General features: G+C 54.8%; 1 long non-coding RNA gene across 5 annotated transcripts; it reads right to left on the bottom strand.

The window, feature by feature from the left end:
* Window positions 1–5,041: 5,041 nt before the first annotated feature.
* Window positions 5,042–13,842, bottom strand: LOC140598405 (uncharacterized). 5 transcript variants are annotated; one of them, XR_012000838.1, is made up of 6 exons: window positions 12,886–13,842; window positions 12,521–12,681; window positions 11,555–12,337; window positions 10,574–10,942; window positions 7,881–9,873; window positions 5,042–6,444 (listed from the first exon to the last, which is right to left on the bottom strand). It is a non-coding gene; the product is annotated as an uncharacterized lncRNA (long non-coding RNA). The 5 variants fall into 5 exon arrangements; XR_012000842.1 differs by having other exon boundaries at window positions 12,248–12,337; window positions 12,886–13,840; XR_012000840.1 differs by lacking the exon at window positions 12,521–12,681 and having other exon boundaries at window positions 12,886–13,841.
* Window positions 13,843–19,679: the final 5,837 nt, after the last annotated feature.

The raw sequence follows: 19,679 nt of genomic DNA, 5'->3' as shown, positions 1-19,679 counted from the left end.
CCTCTAGATCGTTCAGTTAGGTGAGCCAACATGCCACAATTTTGTTCCCTGGGAAGTGGACTCAGATGGAGTCTGGGGTGCAGTATATTTATTGGGGAGTGTCCTGGGGATGAACACTTGAGGAAGGGGAGGGAGCAGAAGCTGCAGAGGGAGGACTCAAGCCAAACACAGGCCTTACAACAGCTTCGGCCATGCCCTGAGTTAGCACCCAGACACCTATACTCCAGCAGTGATTACTCATGGGCTTCGGGTTACCCCAGGAGAGCGTGGAGCAATCCCCGAAGGGGTTGAGGCTTAAAGATTGCTGGCTGGCGGCTCTCCATCAGCTGGTGCTAAATGTCCTTCAGTGGAGGGGCATCTGGTTGGCACATGGAGAGTCCACCACACAATGTATTCCTTAATTACTCATTTATTTTTTTTATAATGACAGTTTCAGCTGGACTTTTCTGTCCCTGGCAGCTGAAGGAATCCTGACAGGCAAACAAGGAAGCATTCCCTACAATCCAGAGCTGTCCGTATATGTACGGGGCTGCCTTGGCAGGGAGCAAGCTCCTCATCCTCAGAGGTGTTCAAGCAGAGGCTGGCAGGCCACTTTGGAAAGGAAGCCTCATGTGCTGGAGGGAAATCTGAGCTGCGTCAGCTTTCGTTCTAAGGTTCCTTGACTCCTGGTCCCTGAGGACAGGCTTGAAGAGATTCTGGTTACTTCTGGGCAGGGAACGTGGACATCACGTGGACGCATCCCATGGACATCAGAGCATCCCAGATCAAATCTCATTGCGTCCTCTCCCTCCCAGCTGATTTCACTTGACTGTGGGCTTGGGAATTTGACTTGAATTTGGAGATGAAGGGAGTGTTTCCTGGTTTGCTAAGGAAAGACACTCTTTTTGTCATTAGAAGGAATCCTAACTGACTTTCCCAGACTGCTTTCACCCGCCATGCCCAGAAAGGCAGACGCCGTCCTCCGTTCATGCGATCTTGGGGCCTCTTGGTCAGGTTTCCGTCCCTCTATTTCTGCCTCTGAGTTCCTCCTGTCTCCTGGTCTCCAGCCTCTGGCCTCTCCTGTCACTATGCCGCTCCCCAAGTCGGCCTCCGCTGGCTGCTGTGAGGTCACCCGCCCTTTCGTGCCAAGGATCTCACACCTCGGCCTCATGCACCTGCCAAGGGCCCAGGGTTGAATCTCCCTACTTGTATCTGAGCCCGGGCGTCCGGCCCTGGGCCTTGGGCGTCTGGCTCTTGCCCGTCTGGGGGATCCCCCTCTGCCTGCTTGGACTGCCTGTGATGTGGCTGTTTCTCCAGCCCTGAGCCCCCTGCCTCGGCGGAGCACCTGCAGCCTGGGCAGGGCGGGTACGGGCACCTTCGTGTGGTGTGAGGAGAGGGCCCTGGACTCGGGGCCTGGAGGTTCAGAGTTTGAGCCCCGAAAGCCTCTGCCATCACACGGATCAGTCACCCCGTCTCTGAGCTCTCATGTCTCCATCTGCTTCCTGCTCACGAAGTCGCGGTGGGAATCCTCATAGTCCTCGCTACCCTTGACGGGGTTTTAGCACGTGTCAGGGCCTAAGCTTGCACTTAATATTCCTCTCGATCCTCCTAACACAATGCTGTAGGGTTGGATGGAGTTTATATCCTGATGAGCAGATGAGCAAATGGAGGCCAGGGAGACTAAGTAATATTTGCCCACGGTCACGCAGCAGGGCTGAAACTCCAACCCTGACGTGTCCTCTATAAAACTCTTGCCATCTACACCTTCACTGTAAGGTGAGGAACACAGAAATGCTTTCTAACAATGAGAAGGCTTTTCTGCACATCGGCACTTACCATTATTTTAAAATCATCCACGAATCTCTCCGGGTCTCAAAGGTACAAGGACTGTCGACAGGGCTGGTGCTGGCAAATCGCAGACAGAACCATCTTGGGTTATCAGTTCTTTGCATCTCTAATTTCTTCGGCCTCAAGAATGTAGAGGGAGAAGACTCGGGGAAGACTCCCTATCACTGGAGATTCACTGGACACTTGAATGTGGAGGCTGATCCCAGGTCAGCTTTGAGGAAACAAAGCTTGGCTGCAATCAAAACGGCCAGTGTGTTTGCATCATGCAAATGTGCCTACGGTGGCCTTTGCCCTCATGCTGCCCTGCGGTGTGGGGAGACACCGAGGGGCCGGGGGGTGGGGGACCCCAACCACCTCCACGCTGGCCGCAGCACTTTATCAGGAACAGAAGCAGAAGCGAGGAGAAGTTGGTCCCACTGTGCGCTCAGAGGGGGCTGGAAAGATTCAGGCGATGTTGCTGGAGGTTGGCAAGTCCGAGCTGCTGCACCTGCCAGGGCGCTGGCTCGCGGCTCTGAAGCCAAACAGGTTCTGGGGCTTGGTGACCCGAAAAAGCAGCTGCCCGGAAGTTGGGTGCTGCTGCTAGGGCACAGCGAGGGAAACCTGATTCAAAAGCCATATGAGGGATCCCTGGGTGGCGCAGCGGTTCGGCGCGTGCCTTTGGCCCAGGGCGCGATCCTGGAGACCTGGGATCGAGTCCCACATCGGGCTCCCGGTGCATGGAGCCTGCTTCTCCCTCCGCCTGTGTCTCTGCCTCTCTCTCTCTCTCTCTCTGTGACTATCATAAAAAAAAAAAAAAAAAAAAAAAAAAAGCCATATGATCCCTAGGGAAGTCAGCTCAAGGTGCGAAGGCTTCCTAGCTTGTCCCGAGAACCTCGGCACCAAGAACCACAAACAGCACATTTAACAGGTCACTTTGTACACAAAGGTCAATCCTGAGGCATCTGGAATCTTTAAATTACAGGACTACATTGTCTGGATTCTGCTGTAGCCCAGACACTGTTAACTTTTTTCCTACTGTGATTTTTAGGTTTCTCCTCTAGAAATTGGTTGTATTTAATATACACAAGTCTTCAATTTCCCAAAGAAAAATCCATTAAAAAGAAAACAACGTCCCAGTCTGGGCAGGTTCTGCAGCCGTGAAGCACGGGGCGGATGCCAGGTGGTGGCGCCAGAGGGGCCGTGGCAGGAGGGCCTGGCTGCTGTCGACCTAACCCTAACCCTAACCCTAACCCTAACCCTAACCCTAACCCCTAACCCTAACCCTAAACCTAAACTTAACCCCTAACCCTAACCCTAACCCTAACCCCTAACCCTAACCCTAACCCCTAACCCTAACCCTAACCCTAACCCTAAACCTAACCCCTAACCCCTAACCCTAACCCTAAACCTAAACTTAACCCCTAACCCTAACCCTAACCCTAACCCTAACCCTAACCCTAACCCTAAACCTAACCCCTAACCCTAACCCTAAACCTAAACTTAACCCCTAACCCTAACCCTAACCCTAACCCTAACCCAGAGACCCGGGACCTTCAGTGTCCCCGGGCCGGGCCCTCACGAGCAGCCAGGCTTTGTCCACAGTGACCCAGAGTCTGGGAGGGCGAGCGGGGCCCGCCTGCTGCGGATGCCACGCAGCTTCTCTCCGGGAAGACCCCAGCGGGCGAGCGGCCGCCCCTGCCCTGCTCACCTGCCTTGCTCGGCCCGGCGGGCCCAGGGCTCCCCCCACGCCCCCCACTCACACGCTGTCTCCTCCTCTGCCTCTAGGGACAGCCTGTGTCCCGGGCGCCTGCGGGCCTTCCCAGGTGGCCCCTCCCGCCCTCTGGGTCCCCACGGCGAGCACCCTCATCCGCTCAGGGCAGCGCAGCCTGCAGGTGGAACAGATGGCCAGGCACCGCGTGTGTCCCCGAGGGCCAGGCCGCAGCAAGGCTGGGGAACCTGGGCCTCGTGGGCCCGTCACAGCCCGGGGTCGGGCCCTCGTCACCCTCACTGCGTGGGACCCGAGGGACGCCTTGCAGGCCCGTGCACCGAGGCCCTGCAGCGGCCAGGGACCCCCGGAATTTGGGCCCGCACGGCCTGCCGCCAGGACCTCCCTGCCCTTGACCCCAGAGCAGAAGCCCTCGCCCCCAGTTGTGTGTTAGAATAGGAAGAACTTTTAAAAAGACCAAAAAAAACAAACCCAGAAATTGTCACAGCCAAGGGAAGCCTAAGGGGACAAGATAACTAAAGGTGCTGTACTAGGTGGGATCCTGGCACAGGAAAGCGACATTAGGAAAAAACTACGGAAATTTAAATAAAGCATGAACTTTAGTTAATAACGATGCATGAAAATTGGTCCATTAATTGTGACAAATGCACCATACTGACGTCAGATGTTCACAGTAGTGAAACTATGTGTGGTGTAGACAGCAACTCGCTCTACGACCCTCATGGTAATTCTGTAAGTCTAAATCTGTTTTAAAATAAAAAGTCTAGTGGCGCCCCGGGAGGGCTCAGGGGTGAGCGTCTGCCTCCGGCTCAGGGCGTGACCCTGGGGTCCCGGGATCGAGTCCCGTGTCGGGCTCCCTGCAGGGACCCTGCTCCTCCCTCTGCCGTGTCTCTGCCTCCCTCTCTGTGTCTCTCATGAATAAATAAATAAATAATAACAAAATAAAATAAAAAGTCTATTTAAAAAACCCCCACAAAGCCTGGGCCCTATGTCAGAGCAATTAAATAAAAGTGGAGACCCCCCTGGAGGTGAAGGCCAGGCATCGGCACCTCTTCAACAGCCCCCAGCGGTGCAAGGCTCCTGGGGGCCGAGCCCCGTCCCCCCTCCCCGGGGGCCCCAGGCCGCAGGAGCGCTGGCTCCTCATCCTACTCGTGGCTGTTCTAGCGCGGAGCTCGGAGTCGGGCCCAGGCTAGGCCTTCCCTACGCGTTTGATGAGTGAACCAATGAATGTTAACCTCTCTCAGTTCAACCTGACGTGACCAGCTCTGCAGAGACAGGATGCTGTCGGGCAGCGCCTCTGTCCCGAGGGCCTCGGGGCGGTCTGGACCTTGTAGCCGCTGGAGGAGACGCCTGCCCTCGGGGCGGGAAAGCTGTAGCCGCGGGGCCCCAGGCATCCCCCTGACCCCGCGGAGATGGAGGGAGGCGGGAAAAGGAAGCAGACTCAGAAGTGGCCACCGTGCGAGCTGCAGACCCAGAGGAGACCTCAGTAAAGAGGAGTGGATTGAAGAGTTTTTTCTTTTTTAAAAGATTTTATTTATTTATCCATGAGGGACACAGAGAGAGAGGCAGAGACACAGGCAGAGGGAGAGGCAGGCTCCATACAGGGAGTCCAAGGCGGGACTCAATCCTGGGACCCCGGGGTCATGCCCTGGGCTGAAGGCAGATGCTCCACTGCTGAGCCCCGGGCGCCCCTGAAGAGTTTTGTTTTTGCTGGTTTTCTACAAGATGCATTTCCTGTCATCCAAGGTCCACCCTAAAGTCCGCTGCAGAAAGGGTGGGAACCTAGGCTGTGGGGATGTGAGCAGCTGGGGCCCGGGCGGGGTCCCGGCCTGGGGCCGGGGGACAGAGGCTGCATCGGGTGTGGAGGGAGCGGGGGCTCCTCCTGGATCTGCGGGGGCCGGGCCGGTGTGGCCTTCACAGGAAGGGTTACAGCTCCCGCTGGGCTGCCCTAATTCTGCGCCGGGAGCTTCTCTCAGGGCTTTACTTGCTGGAGGGTCCGTTCACATTCACAGGCTCCTCCTGAATGATCCTCCGTGTCTCCCTCCCATCTTGTTGGTGATGAAATGAGGCCTAGAGGGAGGTAACCTACCCCAGGTCACATCAGGAGGAAGTGGTAGGACCAGAATCCAGCACCCTGTAACCCGGCTCAGAGCGTGTCCTGCTACCCGCCACCCCACAGCTGGCAAGGGGCACACCGCCTAGCTTTGCAGGAAAAGCACCGACTTCAGAACCGGGCCAAGCGAGGATCCAACCTGGCTCTGCGACCCTGGATGTGGCACTTAACCCTCCCAGGCCCCCTTTTCTCAACTGTAAAGCGAAGCTCCTAGCCGGGTTGCTCCGAGGGTTAAGTGAGATCACAGATTTAGCCTTTCTCATCTCCTTTCTCCGTTCCCAAGCTTATCTTCTTCTCATCCCCTGTTCCCATTTAGCATTCACATTTCTTTATCTTTTCAAAGCAAGGGAAGAAAAGCAGAGGTTTTCCAAGTCTTGATCTATTCTTCTGATGGGGCAAAAACTCAACTCTCTCTAATGGAGCTGAGTTATCGGAAATATACCCCCGTGCGTGTTTATGTTCGTGTTTATACGGGTGCCCATCTGACCACGTGTGCACACGTCATACGAGTGTGCGTGAGGATGAACGGTTAGGTAGGCATAGATATAGATCCAGCTTTACCAGCTGTAAAAGACCCTCGCTGGTGTGGCCTGGTGGAAAAAGGCAGTCACCCACTGGTGCACGAGCCTAAGGTAGAAGACAGTGGGGAGAGATCCATAATTTCAACGGGGCTCCAAAGGCGGGGAGTGTTCAGTTTGGCCGAAGGAGTTAGAGCGGGCTTCCCAGAGGAGGTGACACCGCGTTGGAGGGGCAGGAGTTGGTGAGGCAGAGGGCACCAGCCTACGACATGGAGAAGACCCTAGAAGGAAATAGAAAGGGCACGTTGTGCAACTGTCGGTCACTGCGTCTGCGGGAGATGAGGTCCCCTGCAACATGGGGGTGAACCTGGGCCCTGACGCTACGTGCATGTGTCATTTCCTTGGATCACCTGGATGACGTACGTTATTACGCCCATTTACAGAAGGAAGTAACGTTCAGCGACTTCAAGTCACCTGCCCTAAAGTCCATAGTTAAGAAACGAGAGGCCCTGAGAACCAGTGGTACCCCCTGGTCTTCCACACCGACTGCAGGCGGGCGAGGGAGCAGGCTGATGTGGGACGCAGGGCCAAGAAAACAGGAGGACTGAGCTTTAGTGCCAAGTGGCCTTGACGGTCCACAGAGGTGTTACGGGTTTAGGGGAGATGATGCATTTTTAAGTGCTTTAAGTGGGAAAGCACCGCAGATGCTGAATGCACCAGAACGCAGGGCAGGAAGTCACGTCCACCTAAGTTTTGAGAGAGCATCTAGCACAGTTTGCAGACCAGGGGCTTCCCTGGGAAACTGGGGAGTGCTGAAGTGTATGGACGGCGGCATCAGGCAGGCCTGAGTCCGGCTCTTGTTCTCTTTACATTCGCTGGCTTCGGGGCTGTGGGCACACCCCTTCTCTGGGCCCCGGGTCCCTTACCACTGTAAAGGGGGGGCTGTACCCGGGGGGCCCCAGGGACACACGGTCACATCCCGGGTCTGCCCTCCCCAGATGTCGCAGCTGGGCTCAGGGTCACCTTCGAGATGGCCTCCAGGGACCCCACAGAGAGCTCCCCAATCTTGGGAAAGGAAATATAACTTAAAAAAGGAAAACCTTGATTGAACTATTTGGTTATAAATATGGTTTATGGAAAAATCCAGATGATACTGAAAAATATAAAGTCCGTACATAAAATGTAGAGGATGCAGAAACAATATAAGAATGAATATAAAGTTTGTCTAGACCTAGATGCTACTAATTGTTTGGTATGTGTTACCAAGCATTTTTAATAAGAATAAATATATGTAAATCCGTATTTAGAAATCTTCTTTTGTATAATCTTCTCTGTCATTAGTTAAATATAAATGATACTCTTTGCATATAGAAACTGCTTTTTAAAAATTCTAGTTGGATTCCTTTAACTGATCAAAAATGTTATTGAAAAATTAGTTGAGCATTTTTGACGTCAGTACCAACTGTTTCTGTGTTAATGATTTGCCAAATAGCAAGTAATAAGCCTGTTAGGATCCCTGGGTGGCGCAGCGGTTTGGCGCCTGACTTTGGTCCAGGGCGTGATCCTGGAGACCCGGGATCGAATCCCACGTCGGGCTCCCGGTGCATGGAGCCTGCTTCTCCCTCTGCCTGTGTCTCTGCCTCTCGCTCTCTGTGTGACTATCAAAAAAAAAAAAAAAAAAAAATCTTTGCAACCTTCTGAAAAATCAGATACAAACCTGGTCAGTTAACCTTGACTTTACATCTTTAGCTTTAGGAGACACTGTTGCTGACCTCAATGCTTTATGGAAAGCTCGTTCTCGCGACGATGTTCTCTTTGCTAAGAGAAGCTGGTCCGGGACAGCGCTCTGGGGAGGCCGCATCTGCTCCCTCCCGCCGGCAAAGCCAAGCTGTCCATGTCCGTCTAAAACCTCCTGTCGGCGGCTGGAATTCTGCAGCTGTCTTCCCTTCGTGCCGTGAGCGATCGGCTCCCGCAATCCAAGAATAGTGCAGTGGGTGAGGGGGCCACGTCCCTGGTGGGTGAGGCTCCGGAGCGCGGCCGCCCACGCCGCAGGTAACGCCATGGAAGCCGGACGAGGCCTTGGCTACCCGAGCTCCGGCTCCCAGCGGTGCGAGTCTGGTCGGGGGAACCCAGGCTCTGCTGTGACGACAATCCCGCTCCCGTCTCACCAGCTTCGCATATGAGCATGTGTCGCCCACTCAGTGACCTGGTCACCAGGTGGGTCCTGCTCGTCTAGTCGCTCGGGGACCCGGAGGGACAGAAGCTTCATTTCACCGTGTGCTTCGAGGACAGGAGGCAAGTTCTTCAAGCTCCCATCCTGCTGAGCTCCAGGCAACTTCTACCGACACTTTATGGTGTCAGATAGGTCACCAGGCTACATCTAATTCCAAAGGGGCAGGGAAGAGGGACCCTGCCACCCCCTGGACATTTACCCTGATGCCGACCATGTGAGCTCCGGCAAGTCAGCTGCCCTCTGTCCGCCTCAGCTTCAGGGTCTGTAAGAAGGAGGGTTACCTGGCCCCGTATCCCGTGATCCATTCGTCGGGCCCCCTGTCAGTGAGGGCCGCAGTGTCCTCATAGGGCCCTGCTCCAGGCCCGGCCGAGTGGGCCTCATCCCGGCTGAGTCCTGCCCTCCCTATGACGCGGGCGAGGTATTCAGTGTCCTCTGGACCCCGGTTTCCTGATCTGTAAATGGAGGTGATAATGGAGCTGGTGTGCAGACAGCGTCCGTGTTATACGGGTTACGCAGGGCCAGCAAGGTGCCAGAGCAGTCCCGGGCGTATCCGAGGTGTCCTGTGCTTGCTGGTCTCATACTGATCCCCCCTGAAGCCACTTCTGCAGTGAATATTCACTCCGAATCTTCCTAGTTAGCTGTGAAAGCTCTTACGAGGACCGAAGGGCAAGCAGGTGGCAATCTACGTTGCAGATGGCGGGGTCCCCACGGGAAGTATAAGGGGAGGAAGTAGTGTTTCTGGGGTTTGAGTTCCTGCTTCCATCGACTGAGCACTGAGTGTGTGCCCGGCTCTATACTGAACGCTTCTGCGGCGACCCGAAGAGGTGGTCCTGCACATGAGGAAACTGGGGCTTCAGGAGGTTAGGGACACACCCCAGGTCCCACAGGGGGTGAGGGGTGGGGCCTTGGAAGCACAGGGTGCAGGCCAGGGTGCAGTTAGACTTGCATGGAAGCCTTCGTTCGTCCCCCTGAGCATGTTGTCAAGGATCGTCCGCTCGTCCTTTCAGCCGCTCACCTCCCTCCTAGACTGGAAGTCCCTCAAAGGCAGAAGCGGTTGCCCTTAATTCTCGGGGCCTCTACGTTCCTCACACCAACCAGTGACACCACAGGGTGACCGTGATGGGGAAGAGAAGGAAGAGAGAAGGAGGCAAAGGTTGGAGTCTTGGATTTAGATCCCCGCGGCGGCCTGATGATCTCCAGCACGTCACCTCGTCTCCTGAGACTTTCGCTTCTGGACCCGACTCTGCTGCACACGACTTTCCGTCCAAAACGGCTTCACGGCCCCGTCTCCCAACACTCACGATGTTCTGGACACTTGTTGACCCGGAGCTACCAGCACACTCAAGGGTGCTTATTATCAATTTAGGCCACTTGGCTTGTCTTCGACTCACGTCAAAGTCAGGGAAGGAAAGATACCGTCCAAGACATTTACGCGTCTTTCTTCACCAGGGCGAGAAGCTTCCATTTGCCTCAGGTTCTGCCAAAGAAGGAGCAGAGGGTGAGAAGAGGGACGGGACCCCGCGGAGCCCCTGGGGCGCAGGAGCCCCACCGTGTGCCCGGGAGAAACCCCTCGGACCAGGGTGCTCCGGGGAGGCAGGGCCCACCTGACCTCTGGCGACCAAGCCCCGGCAACGGGCTCGCGGGGTCCTGCCCGTGGGCTGCCCACGCGGTGGGCACAGGCTGCACCCAACCTCCCTCAGCGCCGACCTGAGGAAAACACGCGGGGAGCAGAGGTGGCCGCGGCCCGCAAGTGGGTGCACGGGGTGGGGTGTGCAGAGCTGGGGGAGCAGCTGGGGAGCAGCAGGGGGAGCACCTGGAGCCCTGGCCTGCCGGGCCCTGCGCCCCCGCCCCTGCCGCCCGCACCCACTGCGGTGCCGACTGCTCAGAGCGCCCCTGGGCTCCCTGACCGACCGGAGCCCAGAATGACTGGCACCCCCCCCCCCCCCCCCCCGGCCGCGTCAGGGCCTCTGGCCGTCGCCGCCGCCAGGACTCCACCACAGGCCCTGCTGAGCTGCAAGCCCCTCCCAAGGCTCCTGGGCCCTGTGTCACCAGGGCGGGGGGGAACCACAAGGCTTCCCCATGCCTTCGTTGGGATCTGTGCCCACCTTGGGCCCCACACCCACCTCGGGCCCTGCACCCATCTTGGGGCCTGCGCCCATCTCAGGCCCCGCACCCACCTTGGGGCCGAGCCTCCGCAGCCGCCTGCCTGCCTCACACACGCGGCCACCGACCCTGCGATCTTCCCGCAGACCTTCCGCGGCCCCAGCTCCCGGGCTGAGCCCCGGGCCCCACTCAATGGCCACAGTGCACGGTCACGGGAAGTGTCCGAACCCCCGGGTGCTTGGGGACACCCAGCTGCTTTCCGCAGCTTTGGCGCACCTCTCGACCCCGGAGGCTGTGAGGTCCTGCCTGGGAACTGCCCCTGAAAGCACCAAGGGGCCTGGGACCCGAAGGCGGGGCCTGCATCCTGTGCTGCGTCCTGCGGAAAGCTTGCGGCGGCCCAGAGGCCCAGAGCATCTGTCCAACTTCCATCTGGTACCAAGTGCCTGAAAGGAGCAGGGACCTGGGTTGGGCACCGATGAGAGAAGAGCCCACAGTTAACACTTTGGAGGCAGACCTGGCCTCAAAATTTGGCCCCGCTGCTTTGGGGCCGTGTGACCGTGGGCCGGAGCCTCAGCCTCTCTGGGCCTTGCTTTCCTGTGTGTCCTCAGTCAAACCGCTGGAGTTGGTTGTGAGGATTAAATGAGATACTATATACGCCCGGCCTAGTGCCTACACCGCACAGGCGCTCAGCAGGGAGGGCTATCCTCAAGTGGACAGTCGCATCCAGGACATTCTGGGAGCTCGGGGCGTCAGGACCCCTGCTTGGCTGCGGGGGACGTGGGGAGCGAGAAACAGCCCCTTTGAGGAGCTCAGACAGAGCACCAATGAGCAAAATGCCGCGAGGGAGACGTCGCGGCCGGAACATATAAGGGGTGTTAGGAGAGTGGGAACCAGAAGGCTCAGCGAGGCACCCGAGGGGAGCAGGACGGTGCCAGGGGGAGGGGCGCAGGGCCCGGAGAGCAGCGCAGGGACGTGGGGGCAACCAGAAGGGCGCAGCTCGGCGGGGGCTCCCGGCGCCCAAGAGGAGCGTGAAAGGCCTCAGGTAGGCAAAGCACCTGGGACGGGACTCGGGCCGGATGTCGGACAGCTGGGTTCAAGGTTGATGTCCTTCCCCTTCCAGCCATTGACGTTCGGCGAGGCCTTGCCCTCAGAGCTGTCACTCCCCATCAGTAGGACACGGAGGGAACCCTCGCTCCTGAGCGCTGCCGCGCTTGTGCAGACTCGGGTGTGTGTGCAGCCGTGTCCCTTGGGCTCTGCAGGGCCCCCCGTGACCCGGGTCCTCCAAGGGCATCGTGGAGCCTCCTCAGCAGGGCGCTCACTGTGTGAGTCAAGTGTGTCCTTGCCATGCCTCCTCCGGCAGGTTGGGAGCACGTTCCCCTCTCTGCGGCCCTGGGCCGAGGGGCTGGTTCACGCTGGCCGGGCGTGATCCCCTCTGTGTCTCACTCAGCAGAGAAGCTAAGCGCGGTCGTGGTCTTGTACACGTGTCCCGGATGAGGGGCCTCCCAACGCCCAGGAGACCCTGGCAAACCTGCACGGCTTGGCCACCCAGCAGACGGCCGAGCTGGGCTGCAGGCCTGCGGCTGAGCTGGAATCTCATCCCGGCCTGTCCGCCTTAGCACCCCAGCTCTTAGCCTCTGCACAGGAACTCAAACCAGCAAATGCTGTCAGATGGTTTCAAAACAGAGTAATCGCCGACTTCTGATTCATCCCCCAACCGACTGATGAGCCTTCCCCGGCTCTCAGCTTACCCGCTCTCCTTCCGCACAAGGAGCCTGGCATTCGGCCTTGGGCTGCGACACCCATACTTCGAATACTTCAAATATTGTCCTGTGAATAGGCTGTAAACAGAGAGGCGAGGGGGAGGAGGAGAGGAAGGGGAGGATGAGGCTCGGCCACCAGCACCTGTCCTCCCGGGACCGCAGCCGAGTGCCGTGTCGGGCTCTCTGCTCCCCCCCGCACCGTCCCCTCGCCTCCCTCCAGAGCTGGGGGCACCAGATCCGAACCCTCAGCCGCCGGCCCACCCGTGAGCCCTGCAGCTGGACAGCAGCTGTGAAATGGGAGTTGGGGAGGGCCGCTCGGCTGAGCAGAAGCTGTCAGGACCCTTGCTGTGTGTTCCAAAGTGATTTTAAACCGGCGGCACGGTGTGAGGCTGGCGGCCCACGGTGAAGGATGAGCAGGATGCCTGCTGGGCGACAGGCAGGCGTGATGACACAGGGGCCAAGTGCTATTTACTCCCTGGGAACAGGTGCTACCCGGGACTCGATCCGTCCTGCCTGCCTTCTCTGCCCACATGTCCCAGGCCCGTCAAGGCAGCTCCTTCCAGGCCCCCCGGGGCCCCAGCCCCCCCGCCCCGCCTCGCGCTTGGCCCGGGGCGTGCTCGGCTCACCGGCGCCTGGAAGATGCCAGCGGCAGGCGGCTCCCGCCTGGGCCTCGTGCTTGCTGGAAGCGGCTCGTTTTACATAAGCCGTTGGCGCAGATGTCAGGTGACAACCGCCTTTCGGCCCTGGTTAACCTACAACCATCCTAGCTGTGCCCACGCGGATGCAACAGAGGGCGGCACGGGGAAAGTCCTGGAAGGGGGAGGGAGAAGACTCTGCAAGCAGGCGAGTTTGTGCACCAGCACACTCACCTCTGGAAAACCCCCGAGGCTGCGAAGCACAACTGACTTCTCTGCGACGGGAGAAACCGAGAGCGTGCAGACGAGCTCCAGCTACCCCCAGCTGGCCTTTCCTCCCCTCATTATATGTTATTTCCTTAAAGCTCTGGTTGGTAAACATGCAACAGTCCTTTGTTGATTCACAAAACAATACAGAAGTCGGTTAAGACATTTCTCTGCACAGTTGGATTAAGGACAAATAGAGAAGGGGAAGTGAGCAGGAGGCCCAGAGGCCTTGTGGGGCTCATGAACCAGACCACATGCTGCATTCGCCCCGGGCCCTTCCGCTCGGACCCTGTGACCCCCAGAGCACGCCCTGCCAACTGTGACCAGCCCCTCAGCCCAGGGCTGCAGAGAGGGAAACGTGCTCCAACTGGCCGGTGGAGGGATGACAAGTACGCAGAGGACCACAGCACGTGGCCCAGGGTCACAGGGCCTTGAGCGAGGAACATGCACGCTGCGGGTCTGGAAGAGGACAGGACCGCGTGAGGCTGGGGAGCTGGGCAGGAGACGGCCCCTCGTGCTCCCAGTTGGGACCCTCAGACACTGTCCTCACTGGCATCCTGCCTCCAGGCTCGCGCCACCCCCAGGGCACCCCATTCTGCCGCCGGAACGGTCCTTCCAACTCCAGAATTGACAGAGTCCCCCATTCATTTGAAACCCTCCCTGGCTCCCACCACTCCGGGATGAAGGACGCGACCCCCGGTCACCTAGCCGCCCTCCCTCCCGGCCTCACCGCCGCGTCTTCTCTCCCGCGGTGGGAGGCCCTGCATCCTTGTCCCCCCTCCGGCTGCCCCCCGGGTACCCCTCCTGGTCGTCCCTGCACGTGACTTCCTCGCAGTGTCAGTCATGCCATCCTCTGTGCTCTCTTCCCCTTGCTAGAGTTCTTTGGATTAGAGTACTCCACGTGCGTGCCAGTGCTCACATGAGCCCGGAGCCTCTTAGGCAAGAGTCACACGTAGTTCAAGGCTGTACCCCAGCATCTAGCACAGTAACTGGCGCTTAGTCATGCTGCATACACGTCGTTCCCTCCCTTTCCACCAGAGGAAAGCTGACATCCTGCTTGGGCCGGCCATGCCCCGCGTCCTGAGTGCCTGCCTCTCCCTTTCTGGGCCTTTCCTCTGTAGTCCTCACCACACCCTTTTCCAAAGCCTTGTGCTCCTTCCATCCTCAACAACCTCCTCCCACTGCAAAAAAAAAAAAAGAAAAAGAAAAAGAAAAAGAAAAAAGAAAAGAAAAGATAAAAGTCCTGGTCTTGGGTCTTAGGGGAAGATAATGTCTTCCAATGATTTAATTTTATTTGTTCTCTTTCTGCAGCTTACGGAGCTCACAGCTTGGCCCTCATTATAGAGGTATTGAGGCCTCAATCTGGTAGGCCAGCAAAGAGAACCCAAAGAGGGGATGGGGTGCGGGATTGATTGTTTTTGATCACCTGGAATCTCTCATACACCAGCTCCTTTTGTCCCACAATAACCCAGTGAACAGGGTCATTTTTACCTTCATGTCGTAGATCAAGACACTGAAACTCAGAGGCAGCAACTGACTATCCCAAGGTCATTCAGCCGATAACCAAGGGAGCCAGGATTTCAACCCAGAATTCTCTAATTCCAAAAGGCTTGCCCCTTCACTGTAATGTGGAGGGGGAGTCTGTGGAGAGGGAGTGTCTGACGTTTCTTAGCCAAACTTCACACACAAAAAAAATGGAAAGCCGCCGTGCTGATTGTTTCTTCACCCTACAAGTCCCAGGTTGAAATCCTGGTGCTGGGATCCCTGGGTGGCGCAGCGGTTTGGTGCCTGCCTTTGGCCCAGGGCGCGATCCTGGAGACCCGGGATCGAATCCCACATCGGGCTCCCGGTGCATGGAGCCTGCTTCTCCCTCTGCCTGTGTCTCTGCCTCTCTCTCTCTCTCTCTGTGACTATCATAAATAAATTTTAAAAAAAAATTAAAAAAAAAAAAAAAAAAGAAATCCTGGTGCTGCCAAGAGGCCCCAGTTTCCTCCAGCCTGCCTGGTTAGGAATGCGTTTTATTGCATTGCACGGTCTGGAGTTGTTTCCTATGGATACATCTTTTCATCTGAATCCAAAGGCTGTAAACATGTTCCCCAGACAAGGTCTAGGACGGTGCCCGGCACATGGCAAGGAGCCAACCAGTAAGTCCCTTTATTCCAGACAGTTATTGATTTGCAGAGTCAGAGACCCAAGTTCCACTTTCAACTCCTTTTATGACCTTGGACAAATCACCACCATTTCTCTGTCCTTCAGTTCCCTTATCTCTAAAGGAGCCTGGCTGGCAAGATCTATACTATCCGACACTCCTCTCCTCCGTGCTGGGCATGGCTCTCAGCGCTTCCCATCCACTCACGTTTAATCCCCACAACAGCCTAGGAAGCGGATCTCATTTTATAGAAGTAGGAAAGCAAAGCACAGAGAGATGAAACGGCTTTCTCAAGGCTACACAGCCAGTAAGTGGCAGAGCCTGGGTTACAGGCCAGCCGTCTGCTCCCAGAGACTATGCTCTTATCATACTAACCTCCTCCCCAGAGTCCTTTCTACACGATGTAAATGTCCCCTCATTCACTCTACAGTCATTTCCTGACCCTCTACTCGGTACCAGCCACAAGTCTGCATTGCGATGGGCACCAGCGGCAAGAACCCAACGAGCTCCCAATTCTGCCCTTGGGGTCCCCATGGCGGAGTGGGGAGAGGTAGCTGAGTGACCACAGGCCATCGAGGTATCCTGAACGTCTGTACCAGCTGTAGGATGTACAGGCACATCCAGCATATGTGGCTCCCAAATAGCCCTACACCGGATTTCTCGGTAATTACTGTGTTTTATTTTCTCGTGGATTCACATTATAACGCAGAGGTCCTCTGTCGGGAATGGGGATTAAGCGCCGCTGACCTGTGGGTCTTCTGACCTGCCATCTCTAGTTAGTTGGACCCACCTGCTCAGGCCCTATCACAGGCTCCTCCCAGTCTACCTTCAGCTTCCCCTGTACCCTCATCACCCAGCACCACCCTGCACACGACTTTCCCGTCCAGGCTGAAGCCCCTCTGTTCCCACAGGCATGTCAACTGTCTCACCTTCCCTCGCCTGCTGCAGCCCCACGCATCCTTCTTGGCTCATCCTAGAGTCCACCTCCATGAGGCCTCTCTTGATTCCCTAACCAGATGCAATCACTCCCTCCTCACCCTTCTGTGCAGAGTTCAAGTTCCTCACAGGCAAGAACATGTTTTATGGGCGATTCTCCTGGGCGTGCATCACAGCAATTCCTGGTGCAGAGCAGAAACTCTGAGGCACAGTACAAGGTACAATTAACTTGCCTGCAAAGTCCTCATTTCTAGCCTCTACTTAATACTTCTGTGATGTACTCAATTTTTTTCTTTTTTAGTTTTTGTTTCTTCTGATTGCTAAAGAATACAGAAAGATGTAAAGAAGAATTATCCATAATTTCTACCCATCGGTGATAACCACTATTGCTCTTTTGGTAGATTTCCTTCTTTTCTCTACACATGGAGCACACATGGAAATAAATATACTATAATTATTTATTGTAATTTTTTCACTTAATATTTTGTGAATATTATCTTTGATAAAATAGTTTCTACAGGATTTTTTTTTAATTGTTGAGGTATAGTTCATGTACAATAAATGCCCCCATTTTAAGTGTGTAGTTTGGTGAGTTTTGACAACTGCATGCACTTGTGTAACCATTACCATAGTCGAGATTTAAAACATTTCCATCACTCTCAAAAGTTCCTGAACACCCTTTTGAAGTCAGCCCTGATGTTGCCCTCAGGCTTGGACAACTCCTCATTTGCTTCTACAGCCTGATTTTTAATGACCACGTAAGGTTCCATCATATGGGATGCCCTAATTTGTTTGGCTGTTGCCTGACTGTTGGACCTTAAGGACGGTGTTTAATTTTTCCCTGTAATAAACGACAACCCAATGAACAATCTTGGGTCACGCCCCTGATTGTTTCTTTGGGATAAGTGCTCGGACCTGGAATTGTTGGATCAAAAGGGATGTGCGGTTTCAAAGCTTACGATAAATATTTGAGCAAGTCACTTTTAATGCTTCTGAGTCTCGGTTTCCTCATTTGTAAAATTGGAATTAAAAATTCCAACCCGAAGGACTTGTGAGGATTACCTGGGACAAGCTATAGATACTTTGAGTAACTAGTAAACTGATCCACGGATACTTGGGAGCTGAGTAGGAGGAAGAGTCTCTCTGATCTGATCTTGACACTCGCCGCTTTCCTAAGTGTTGACCTCGAATACGTTAGTTAACCTTAGCCAGCCTCAGTGTTCTCATTTGTCAAATGGGAATAACAGGTTCCCTTCTCCTAGGGTTGTAGGAAGTTTAAGTGAGATACTCCACGTAAAGGCTTAGGATAATTCCCGGCTCATAGCTGCTCAGTAATTCGCTGTGATTAGTTCTGGTCGGAGTTCTTGGTTACGAATAAAGGGGCACCAACTCTGGTTGACTTAAAGGAAATAGGAAGTTACTGAAAGGCCATTGGGGGGCTTACAGAATCGACAGGAAGGTTAAAGAAGCAGGTGTGGAAAATGGGCAGGAACGGATGCAGACTGGGCAGCTGAGAACACAGCCTGGCCTCGCCCCAGGAACCGTCGGATTGTGACCGGGGGCTGGCACTGCTGCTGCCACTCAGACTGCAGCTGGGATCATCTCGGCCATCCCCCTGTCTCTGTGTCACTTGCTCTAGATTTAGAGTTCCAGACCGAGGCATCTGAACGGCTGCACCCACCATGCAGGTCGGAGCCCTGGCTGCCGGCGGACGGGATGGGAACTGCCTGACGTCTTCCAGCTTCTCCAGGAGGGAGGGAGTTTCCGGCTTCTTCCCCAACCTCACGGAATGACAAAACTCTCTGAAATAGAAAGCAGGCTCAGATGCTGGGTAGTTGAAAATGATAAGTCCACTATGCTATTATTTTTATTAACATCACTGAATCAATATAAATAAATAAAAATGTATCCTATAAGTACATGCTAAGTGCTATAGGGCACATCATTTCAATGAAACTTCTTGATGAGTGCTCTGATGAAAGACAGAGCAAACTTGCACACTTGGATAGTGTCCTAGTGGGTTTTCTTCCCACGGGAACAGGTCTGTACAGACTTTTTTTGGTTTTAAGGACACAGGAAGAAGATAGACTCTGATTTACTGAAAATGAGCACTCGAGCAAACACTTAAATCCCATTGTTCATTTCCTTTTGGTTTGATGTGATATAATTTTTCACTAGAACTGGTGAAGTACAGTCACTTAAGATGATGTAGAAACTCCATAGGTGAGGGTTAACCTGGGGCTGGTTTGATTTTAGGGGGGATCAGTTGGACATAGTCAATAGCGATTTCTATTATTACTCTTTTTTTAGAGCTGTGGTTTATTCAGCCCTTTTAAAAAAAAAAGATTTTATTTATTTATTCATGAAAGACACACAGAGAGAGGCAGAGACACAGGCAGAGGGAGAAGCAGGCTCCATGTAGGGAGCCCAACGCGGGACTCGATCCCGAGTCTCCAGGATGACGCCCTGGGCTGAAGGCGGCACTAAACCACTGAGCTACCCAGGGATCCCGTTATTCAGCCCTTAATGGGAATTGCCTTATTTAATTCTCACAATCACCCTGTGGGAGAATTCAGAGGCTCAGAGGATAAGGCCAGTGTTCTCAAGGTCACTGTGTGATCTTTTCCACTAGTGAGTGAAAAGTTTGGGATTTGAAGCCAGGTCTGCCTGCACCGAATCCAAAGCTCTAGCTACAAGTGTAGCAGAGGACACAGCATGCACATGCATGTGGGGAGCTGGGGCAAGGCCACCGTGTAAACGGGCGTGTTGGCCAGGTGGACGGAGCCTGAGGACAGAGGGTGAGAGGTGAGCTCCCCAGGAGTGAGCTTACCCATACGAGTACATCCCCAGGGCCCCAGGGCCTCGGGCCTAGCTAGGGTGGTGGACTAGCCGTTGGTACAAGAGATGTTCTAAAAATGTGTTTGTTCTGCCTTAAAGACTTTCCTATTGTAAAAGATTTAATGAATATGTGCAAATATATAAAATATCCCCCTCTATCCTCCCCCATCTTGCCAGGCTACCAGTGGTGCCAGCTGTTATACATCCCGCCAGAGCTCTCCCTGTGCACTCACAAATATAAGGTACTCGGCATAGATCCTTGTATTTATTACATAAATGGTATCATACTATATGTGTTGCTCTAACATTTCCTGTGTTCGCTTTCCGTGGTGGTATATATAGTTCCACCTCATTTTTTTAACAGTTGCATAATTTTCTATAGTGTGACCACTGTATGAATATATCATAATTAACACTGTTAAAGATTTGAGATGCTTCCAAATTTTTTTTTTGCAATTAAAAAAACAGAAACTGCAATGATCCACAAGTGATTTGCAGCTTCCGAAAGCATATTCAGACTGATAGCGCGTATCAGCCTGTTCCACCGGCTTACAGGTCTGTAGGTCTTCGTGATTTGAGACCTTACGGAGAAGCC

This window comes from Vulpes vulpes, chromosome 3 (genome assembly GCF_048418805.1).
Source record: "Vulpes vulpes isolate BD-2025 chromosome 3, VulVul3, whole genome shotgun sequence".
Taxonomy (NCBI): domain Eukaryota; kingdom Metazoa; phylum Chordata; class Mammalia; order Carnivora; family Canidae; genus Vulpes; species Vulpes vulpes.
The sequence above is the reverse complement of the archived record's forward strand: the minus strand, read 5'-3'. Positions and strand labels throughout refer to the sequence as shown.